Genomic DNA, 11,415 nt, shown 5'->3' with positions numbered 1-11,415 from the left:
CTCACTTTCAGTTTATCAACTGAATTCTTGAGGACAAGCAAAGGTTTAATCTTGGGGAGTTGATACGTCTCCAACGTATCGACTTTTTCTCACACTTTTCCTCTTGTTTTGGACTCTAATTTGCATGATTTGAATGAAACTAACCCCAGACTGACGTCGTTTTCAGCAGAACTACCATGGTGGTGTGTGCATAAATAAAAGTTCTCGGAATGGAACGAAACTTTGCGAGGAATTTTTATGGAATAGAAGAGGATTTTTGGAGCCAAGACCCACCAGAGAGGGCCCCCTAGGTGGGCACAACCCACCAGGGCGTGCCCAGGTGGGTTGTACCCACCTCGTGGCCCCGTTGACAATCCCCCTGACACTATAAAATCACATTATTCTAGATAAAAATCAGGGAGAAAGGATTATCGTGATCCACGAGATGGAGCTGCTGCCAAGACCTGTTCTTCCTCGGGAGGGCAGATCTGGGGTCCGTTTGGGGCTCCGGAGAGGGGGGGTCTTCGTTCTTCGCCATTACCAACCCATCTCCATCACCAATTCCATGATGCTCCCCACCGGGAGTGAGTAATTCCTTTGTAGGCTTGCTGGTCGGTGAGGAGTTGGCTGAGATTCATCATGTAATCGAGTTAGTTTTGTTAGGGCATGATCCCTAGTATCCACTATGTTCTTAGATTGAGGTTGCTATGACTTTGCTATGCTTAATGCTTGTCACTTTGGGCCCAGGTGCCACGATTTCTGATCTGAACCGTTTATGAATTCATCAATATATCCATATGTTAGATCCAATCATGCAAGTTATAGTCACCTGCTACGTGTTATGACCCAACAACCCCGGAGTGACAACAACTAGGCCCACTCTCGGTGATGACCGTAGTTTGAGGAGTTCATGTCACCATGCGTTAACCCTTTGTTCTGGTTCTCTATTAAAAGGAGGCCTTATATCCCTTAGTTTCCAATATAGACCCCGCTGCCATGGGAGGGTAGGACAAAAGGTGTGATGCAAGTTCTTTTAATAAAGCACATATGACTATTTACGGAATACATGCCTACATTATATTGATGAACTGGAGCTAGTGACGTATCACCCAGGTTATAACTGTCTCATGATGAATATCATCCAACAAGTCACCGATCCAATGCCTATGAATTTATCATATATTGTTCTTTCTAAGTTACTACTGTTGCTGCTACTGTCACACTTTACAATATTACTGTTATCACTGTTACTGTTACTATTGCTGCTGTCACTATTATCAAAGCTATCAAACTACTTTGCTACTGATCACTTTGCTACAGATAATTAATCTCCAGGTGTGGTTGAATTGAAAACTCAGCTACTAATACCTTCAAATATTCATTCGCTCCCCTTATGTTGAATCTATAAATTTCGGTTAAATACTTACCCTCGAAAACTATTGCGATCCCCTATACTTGTGGGTTATCATGCGTCGGTAATATTATCATCACCGTCGCCACACCGTCATGCTGATGGAACTCACCCTCGTCCTCAACTGGATCAAGAGCATGAGGGACGTCATCGAGCTGAACGTGTGCCGAACGCGGAGGTGTCGTGCATTCGGTACTTGATTGGTTGGATCATGAAGAAGTTCGACTACATCAACCACGTTATTGAAACGCTTCCACTTTTGGTCCAAGAGGGTACGTGGACACAGTCTCCCCTCTCGTTGATATGCATCACCTAGATAGATCTTGCGTGATCGTAGGAATTTTTTTGAAATTACCGCGTTCCCCAATAGTGATATCAGAGCCAGGTCTATGCGTAGATGTTATATGCACAAGTAGAACACAGAGAGTTGTGGGTGATAATAGTCATACTGCTTACCACCAACGTCTTACTTTCATTCAGCGGTATTATTGGATGAAGCGGCACGGACTGACATTACATGACCGCGTTCATGAGACTGGTTCTACCGACGTGCTTTTGCACATAGGTGGTTGGCGGGTTGATAACCCACAAGTATAGGGGATCGCAACAGTTTTTGAGGGTAGAGTATTCAACCGAAATTTGTTGATTCGACACAAGGGGAGCCAAAGAATATTCTCAAGTATTAGCAGCTGAGTTGTCAATTCAACCACACCTGGAAACTTAGTATCTGCAGCAAAGTGTTTAGTAGCAAAGTAATATGATAGTGGTGGTAACAGTAACAAAAGTAAAGACAGGCAAAAGTAATATTTATGGTATTTTGTAGTGATTGTAACAGTAACAACAGAAAATTAAATAAGCGAGAACCAGTATATGGAAAACGCATAGGCACCGGATCAATGATGGATAATTATGCCGGATGTGGTTCATCATGTAACTGTCATAACATAGGGTGACACAGAACTAGCTCCAGTTCATCAATGTAATGTAGGCATGTATTCCGAATATAGCCATACATGCTTATGGAAAAGAACTTGCATGACATCTTTTGTCCTACCCTCCCGTGGCAGCGGGGTCCTATTGGAAACTAAGGGATATTAAGGCCTCCTTTTAATAGAGAACCAGAACAAAGCATTAGCACATAGTGAATACATGAACTCCTCAAACTATGGTCATCACCGGGAGTGGTCCCGGTTATTGTCACTTCAGGGTTGTCGGATCATAACACATAGTAGGTGACTATAGACTTACAAGATAGGATCAAGAACTCACATATATTCATGAAAACATAATCATGGCACTCGGGCCCTAGTGACAAGCATTAAGCATAGCAAAGTCATAGCAACATCAATCTTAGAACATAGTGGATACTAGGGATCAAACCCTAACAAAACTAACTCGATTACATGATAAATCTCATCCAACCCATCACCGTCCAGCAAGCCTACGATGGAATTACTCACGCACGGCAGTGAGCATCATGAAATTGGTGATGGAGGATGGTTGATGATGATGACGGCGACGAATCCCCCTCTCCGGAACCCCGAACGGACTCCAGACCAGCCCTCCCGAGAGAGATTAGGGCTTCGTGGCGGCTCCGTATCGTAAAACGCGATGATTTCTTCTCTCTGATTTTTTTCTCCCTGAAAGCCAATATATGGAGTTGGAGTTGGCGTCGGAGGGCCACCAGGGGGGCCACGAGGTAGGGGGGCGCGCCCAAGGGGGGCGCCCCCCACCCTCGTGGACAGGGTGTGGCCCCCCTGGTCTTCATCTTTTGCGTGGATTTTTTATTAATTATCCTAAGATATTCCGTGGAGTTTCAGGTCGTTCCGAGAACTTTTATTTTCTGCACAAAAACAACACCATGGCAATTCTGCTGAAAACAGCGTCAGTCCGGGTTAGTTCCATTCAAATCATACAAGTTAGAGTCCAAAACAAGGGCAAAAGTGTTTGGAAAAGTAGATACGACGGAGACGTATCAACTCCCCCAAGCTTAAACCCTTGCTTGTCCTCAAGCAATTCAGTTGACAAACTGAAAGATAAAAAGAAAAACTTTTACAAACTCTGTTTGCTCTTGTTGGTGTAAACATAAAAATCCAGCATTCAAGTTTCAGCAAATATTATGAACTAACCATTCTCACAATAACACAAAGGTCTCACAATTACTCATATCAATGGCATAATCAGCTAGCGAGCTATAATAACAAAACTCGGATGACAACACTTTCTCAAAATAATCATAACATGATATAACAAAATGGCATCTCGCTAGCCCTTTCTGAGCCCGCAAAACATAAATGCAGAGCACCTTCAAAGATCAAGGACTGACTAAACATTGTAATTCATGGTAAAAGAGATCCAATCAAGTCATACCCAATATAAACCAATAATAATGAATGCAAACGACAGTGTGCTATCCAGCGGGTGCTTTTTAATAAGAAGGATGATGACTCAACATAAAAGTAAATAGATAGGCCCTTCGCAGAGGGAAGCAGGGATTTGTAGAGGTGCCAGAGCTCAGTTTTAAAATAGAGGTTGAATAACATTTTGAGCGGCATACTTTTGCTGTCAACGTAACAACTATGAGATGACGATATCTTCCATGCTAATCAAATTATAGGCGGTTCCCAAACAGAATGGTAAAGTTTATACTCCCCTTCCTCCACAAGCATCAATCCATGGCTTGCTCGAAACAATGAGTGCCATCAACATTCAACGGGTCCCATGGGGAGTTTTGTTTGCAATTATTTTGATTTAGTTTGCATAAAGCATGGGACTGGGCATCCCGGTGACCAACCATTTTCTCGTGAATGAGGAGCGGAGTCCACTCCTTTTGAGAATAACCGCCTAACATGGAAGATAAGGGCAGCCCTAGTTGAAACATGAGTTGCTCGAGTATACAAAACATAATTTTATTTGAAGGTTTGGAGTTTGGCACATACAAATTTACTTGGAACGGCAGGTAAATACCACATATAGGAAGGTATAGTGGACTCATATGGAACAACTTTTGGGGTTTAAGGAGTTTGGATGCACAAGCAGTATTCCCGCTTAGTACATGTGAAGGCTAGCAAAAGACTGGGAAGCGACCAACTGAGAGAGCGACAACAGTCGTAAACATGCATCAAAACTAATTTACACCAAATACAAGCATGAGTAGGATATAATCCACCATGAACATAAATATCATGAAGGCTATGTTGATTTGATTCAACTACATGCGTGAACATGTGCCAAGTCTAGTCACTTAATTCATTTAAAGGAGGATACCATCCCATCATACCACATCATAATCATTCTAATAGCATGTTGGCACGCAAGGTAAACCATTATAACTCATAGCTAGTCAAGCATGGCACAAGCAACTATAATCTCTAAATGTCATTGCAAATATGCTTACTTCATAATAGCTAACCCAGGAACGATGAATCATCATATTTACAAAAACAAGAGAGGTCGAGTTCATACCAGCTTTTCTCATCCCAATAAGTCCATCATATATCATCATTATTGCCTTTCACTTGCACGACCGAACGATGTGAATAATAATAAGAGTGCATGTGCATTGGACTAAGCTGGAATCTGCAAGCATTCAACTCAACAGAGAAGACAAGTAATATGGGCTCTAAGTTAAATAATCATTCATGCATACATCAGCCACTAAGCATTTTCAATATGGTCTTCTCGACCCTCAAAGAAAGGAAAAGAAAAAACTATTTACACGGGAAAGCTCCCAACAAGCAAAAGAAGAACGGGAAATATTTTTGAGTTTTTCCTTTTTAATTACTACAACAAAGAAATAAACTACTACTAATTTTTTTGGTTTTCTTAAGGTTTATTAAACACACAAGAAGAAAGTAGGAAAAAGAAAATAAACTAGCATGGATATTATAGTGAAAGAGTATGAACACCGACATCTAGCAATGAGTGTGTGTGAACATGAATGTAATGTCGATGGGAAATACGTACTCCCCCAAGCTTAGGTTTTTGGACTAAGTTGGTCTATTGCCAGGGATGGCCTAGCGGATATCTGTAAGTGAAGTTGGGGTCATACTATGATGAAGAAGGCTCCGGCTGCCATTGGCTGGCAGCCTCCTCTGGATCCCAAGAATAAACAGATAGTCGTGGAGGCTCATCTTGTGGCTCCGGTTCCGAGGCGGGTGCAGGATTTTGATAGGCTTGAGTGGCCGCCCACTGAACGATGTGAGGACCTGCAAACAAGTTAAACAAAGAGGGAGCAGGCAAAGTAATAATCTCAGGGCGATGTTTATCAAAGTACAATTTATATTTGAGTTCCCCTTCACGACTCTTAATAAGAAAATCATGCGCTAGCATTCTCCTATAATCTAAATAAGCACGAGGTAGCGATGTTTCCTCTTCCTCCTCATAACTAATAGGTATTTCAAAATGTTCAGCTAGGCGTGAGGCATAAATGCCTCCAAAGATGGGGCCTTTAGTACGGTTCAGACTTAACCACCTAGCAACAATTCCACCCAAACTAACAGAGTTACTTTGATACAAACCATGGAACAAAATGACAACATCAGGAATACTAAGGTTTCCACAGTTTCCGCGACCTATCAGGCAACAACTAGAAAATAAGGCAAAGTAGCGTAAAACAGGAAAATGTATGCTAGTGATTCGTGCATCGGAAACCTTCCTGGTTTCTCCCACTGTGATAGTGTTAATGAAAGCTTCTATTTCATTACGGTGTGGTTCATCCAAGGTGCCCTCAAAAGGTATTTTGCAAACCTCACAAAATTCAGCTAAAGGCATTTTCTTAACAACGTCATATAAATGAAATTCTACCGATGGAGGTGAACTTTTAGGGAAAAAGTAGAAATTTTGCACAAAAGTATTTGTGAGTACGAGATACTGATGACGTTGGTCGCGGAGGAAATCGGTGAGGCCAGCATTCTCAATTAATAAATAGAAATCTTCATAAATCCCGGCTCTCCTCAAGAAGTCATCGGAAGGCCATTCACACGGCCGGACCTCCGCGGTGCGAGGCAAATTAAATTTGGGCTTCTGTTCTTCTTCCTTTTGTTTTTCCTTCGAGCTTCGGCTCGATGAGCCCCTCAAAAATCTCTTCATAAATTCTGAAATAGTCTGAAATTTTTAGTAACTTCAAATAAAAGTGAACCAACTTCAATAAAATTGGTAGCAACAACTCCTGCAAGTGCCTAGAGCCTATATAAAGCATTGGTACTAATTGGAACCATATAAATTTGACATGCAAGCTCAAGAACAGGGTCACCTATGCAGCACAAATTTGCAATGAATAGAGCACTAGAAAAAAAACTAATTGGACCAATGGAGGAGTCACATACCAAGGAACAATCTCCCCAAGCAGTTTTGCGAGAGGTGCTTTGAGCAAGGAGATCGCAAATCACAGCTACGGGAGCTGGAACTCATGCTTGAGTTGGTTTTTCGTGTTTGTGTGAAACAGAGGAAGAAGATGGGTGCAGGAATAAGTGGAGGAGGGCCACTGTGAGCCCACGAGGCAGGGGGTGCGCCCAGGGGGGTAGGGCGCGCCCTCCACCCTCGTGGCCAGGTGGCAGCTCCCCCCGCGGTGATTTTTGCACAGTAAATTCTTAAATATTCCCGAAAAAATCATATAAAATTGGCATGGCATTCTGAGGACTTTTATTTTTGGGATATTTTTATATTGAGCGGATAAGTCGGGAGACAGACAGAAAAGTACTATTTTACTTTATTTCTACTAAATAACAGAAAATATTAAGAGGGTACAGAAGGTTGTGCTTCTAGTTTCATCCATCTCGTGATCATCAAAATGAATCCACTAACAAGGTTGATCAAGTCTTGTTAACTAGCTCATTCCGATTAACACGGAACCGGAGAAATTTCGAATAGCACTAAGTTACCTCAACGGGGATATGAAAATCCCCAACAATGAGTATATCATACTTTTTCTTGACAGTGGGGAGAGGAAATTCAAAACCTCCAAATATAATCGATGGAATTTTTCCAATAGAGTTGATACTATAAACTTGAGGTTGTTTCCTCGAAAAGTGTACCGTGTGCTCATTGCCATTAACATGAAAAGTGACATTGCCTTTGTTGCAATCAATAACAGCCCCTGTAGTATTAAGGAAAGGTCTTCCAAGAATAATAGACATACTATCATCCTCAGGAATATCAAGAATGACAAAGTCCGTTAAAATAGTAACGTTTGCAACCACAACAGGCACATCCTCACAAATACCGACAGGTATAGCAGTTGATTTATCAGCCATTTGCAAAGATATTTCAGTAGGTGTCAACTTATTCAAGTCAAGTCTACGATATAAAGAGAGAGGCATAACACTAACACCGGCTCCAAGATCACACAAAGCGGTTTTAACATAATTTCTCTTAATGGAGCATGGTATAGTAGGTACTCCGGGATCTCCGAGTTTCTTTGGTATTCCACCCTTAAAAGTATAGTTAGCAAGCATGGTGGAAATTTCAGCTTCAGTTATCTTTCTTTTATTAGTAATAATATCCTTCATATACTTAGAATAAGGATTTGTTTTGAGCACGTCCGTTAATCGCATACGCAAAAAGATGGGTCTAATCATTTCAGCAAAGCGCTCAAAATCCTCATCATCCTTTTTCTTGGATGGTTTGGGGGGAAAAGGCATGGGTTTCTGAACCCATGGTTCCCTTTCTTTACCATGTTTCCTAGCAACGAAGTCTCTTTTATCATAGTGTTGATTCCTTGATTGTGGGTTATCAAGATCAACAGCATGTTCAACTTCTACATCATTATCATTACGAGGTTGAGCATCAACATGAACATTATCATTAACATTATCACTAGGTTCATGTTCATCACCTGATTGTTTTTCAGCATCAGAAATAGAAATATCATTTGGATTCTCAGGTGGCTCAGTGATAGGTTCACTAGAAGTTTGCAAAGTCCTATCATTTTTCTTTTTCTTCTTTTTAGAAGAACTAGGTACATCAATATCATTTCTCTGAGAATCTTGCTCGATTCTCTTAGAGTGGCCTTCAGGATACAAAGTTTCCTGAGTCATTCAACCGGTTCTAGTAGCCACTCTAACAGCATAATCATTTTTCTTACTACTCATTTCATCAAGCGCTTCTTTCTGAGCTTTAAGTACTTATTCTACTTGAGTGGTAACCATAGAAGCATGTTTACTAACAAGTTTAAGTTCACCTCTAATATCAGCCATATAATCACCCAAGCGTTTAATCATATAAGCATCTTGTTTTAATTGTCTACCAAAATAAGCATTGAAGTCATCTTGCTCAAACATAAAGTTACCAAACTCATCCAAGCACTGACTAGCAATTTTAGTAGGAGGGACTTCAGCTTTATCATATCTATAGAGAGAATTTACCTTTACTACGTGTGTCGGGATATCAGGAGGTTCTTCAGTAAATAAGTAATTGAGATCATATACTTCTTCAACAGGCGGTAAATTAAGACCGTGTATTTCTTCAATAGGAGGTAAATTCTTAACATCTTCGGCTTTAATACCTTTTTCTTTCATAGATTTCTTTGCCTCTTGCATATCTTAGGGACTAAGAAATAGAACACCTCTCTTCTTCGGAGTTGGTTTAGGAATAGGCTCAGTAATTGGCTCAGTAACTGGCTCAATTATTTTCATTAGCCAACATATTATTCAATAGGATTTCAGCGTCATCCGATGTTCTTTCCCTGAAAAGAGAACTAGCACAACTATCCAGGTAATCTCTGGAAGCATCAGTTAGTCCATTATAAAAGATATCAAATATTTCAGGTTTCTTAAGAGGATGATCAGGCAAAGCATTAAGTAACTTTAGAAGCCTCCCCCAAGCTTGTGGGAGACTCTCTTCTTCGATTTGCACGAAGTTATATATTTCCCTCAAGGCTGCTTGTTTCTTATGAGCAGGGAAATATTTAGCAGAGAAGTACTTTGCACACAACCAGGATCAAGAGAATTATACCATATCTTAGCATCACCCTTTAATGAGAACGGAAATATTTTGAGTAAATAAAGATATCGCGATCTCTCATTATTAGTAAACAGGGCAGCTATATCATTCAACTTAGTAAGATGTGCCACAACAGTTTCAGATTCATAGCCATAGAAAGGATCGGATTCAACCAAAGTAATTATATCTGGATCAACAGAAAAATCATAATAATCCTTATCGGGAACACAAATAGGTGAAGTGGCAAAAGCAGGGTCGGGTCTCATTCTATCTCTAAGAGATTCTTTACCCCATTTAATTAGCAACCTCTTAAGTTCATATATATCCTGGCAAGCAAAAATAGCGGCAGAAGATTCTGCATCAAAAATATAACCTTCAGGAATAGGAGGCATATTTTCATCATCACTCTCATCATTGTATTCAGGTGCAATAATTTCTCTTTCTTTAGACCTAGCAATTTGCTCATCAAGAAATTCACCAAGGGGCACAGTAGTATCAAGCATAGAAGTGGCATCATCAATAACATGTGACATATCAGAATTCATAGCGGTAGCAGGTTTAGGCGTCGCAAGCTTACTTATAATAGAAGGAGAATCTATTGCAGAGCTAGATGGCAGTTCCTTACCTCCCCTCGTAGTTGAGGGCAAAATCTTGGTCTTAGCGTCTTTCAAGTTCTTCATAGTGTCCAGCAGATATAAATCCCAAGTGACTCAAAGAATAGAGCTATGCTCCCCGGCAACGGCGCCAGAAAAAGGTCTTGATAACCCACAAGTATAGGGGATCGCAACAGTTTTTGAGGGTAGAGTATTCAACCCAAATTTGTTGATTCGACACAAGGGGAGCCAAAGAATACTCTCAAGTATTAGCAGCTGAGTTGTCAATTCAACCACACTTGGAAACTTAGTATCTGCAGCAAAGTGTTTAGTAGCAAAGTAATATGATAGTGGTGGTAACGGTAACAAAAGTAAAGACAGCAAAAAGTAATGTTTTTGGTATTTTGTAGTGATTGTAACAGTAACAACGGAAAAGTAAGTAAGCGAGAACCAGTATATGGAAAACTCGTAGGCACCAGATCAATGATGGATAATTATGTCGGATGTGGTTCATCATGTAACTGTCATAACATAGGGTGACACAGAACTAGCTCCATTTCATCAATGTAATGTAGGCATGTATTCCGAATATAGTCATACATGCTTATGGAAAAGAACTTGCATGACATCTTTTGTCCTACCCTCCCGTGGCAGCAGGGTCCTATTGGAAACCAAGGGATATTAAGGCCTCCTTTTAATAGAGAACCAGAACAAAGCATTAGCACATAGTGAATACATGAACTCCTGAAACTATGGTCATCACCGGGAGTGGTCCCGATTATTGTCACTTCGGGGTTGCCGGATCATAACACATAGTAGGTAACTATAGACTTGCAAGATAGGATCAATAACTCACATATATTCATGAAAACATAATAGGTTCAGATCTGAAATCATGGCACTTGGGCCCTAGTGACAAGCATTAAGCATAGCAAAGTCATAGCAACATCAATCTCATAACATAGTGGATACTAGGGATCAAACCCTAACAAAACTAACTCGATTACATGATAAATCTCATCCAACCCATCACCGTCCAGCAAGCCTACGATGGAATTACTCACGCACGGCGGTGAGCATCATGAAATTGGTGATGGAGGATGGTTGATGATGACGACGGCGATGAATCCCCCTCTCCGGAGCCCCAAACGGACTCTAGATCAGCCCTCCCAAGAGAGATTAGGGCTTGGCGGTGGCTCTGTATCGTAAAAACGCATGATTTCTTCTCTCTAGTTTTTTTCTCCCCGAAAGCCAATATATGGAGTTGGAGTTGGCATCGGAGGGCCACCAAGGGGCCCACGAGGTAGAGGGCGCGCCTAGGGGGGCGCCCCCCACCCTCGTGGACAGGGTGTGGGCCCCCTGATCTTCATCTTTTGCGAGGATTTTTTTATTAATTATCCTAAGATATTCCTTGGAGTTTCAAGTCGTTCCGAGAACTTTTATTTTCTGCACAAAAACAACACCATGGCAATTCTGCTGAAAACAGCGCCA

This window comes from Triticum aestivum, chromosome 7B (assembly GCF_018294505.1).
Source record: "Triticum aestivum cultivar Chinese Spring chromosome 7B, IWGSC CS RefSeq v2.1, whole genome shotgun sequence".
Taxonomy (NCBI): domain Eukaryota; kingdom Viridiplantae; phylum Streptophyta; class Magnoliopsida; order Poales; family Poaceae; genus Triticum; species Triticum aestivum.
This window is presented reverse-complemented; position numbering follows the sequence as displayed.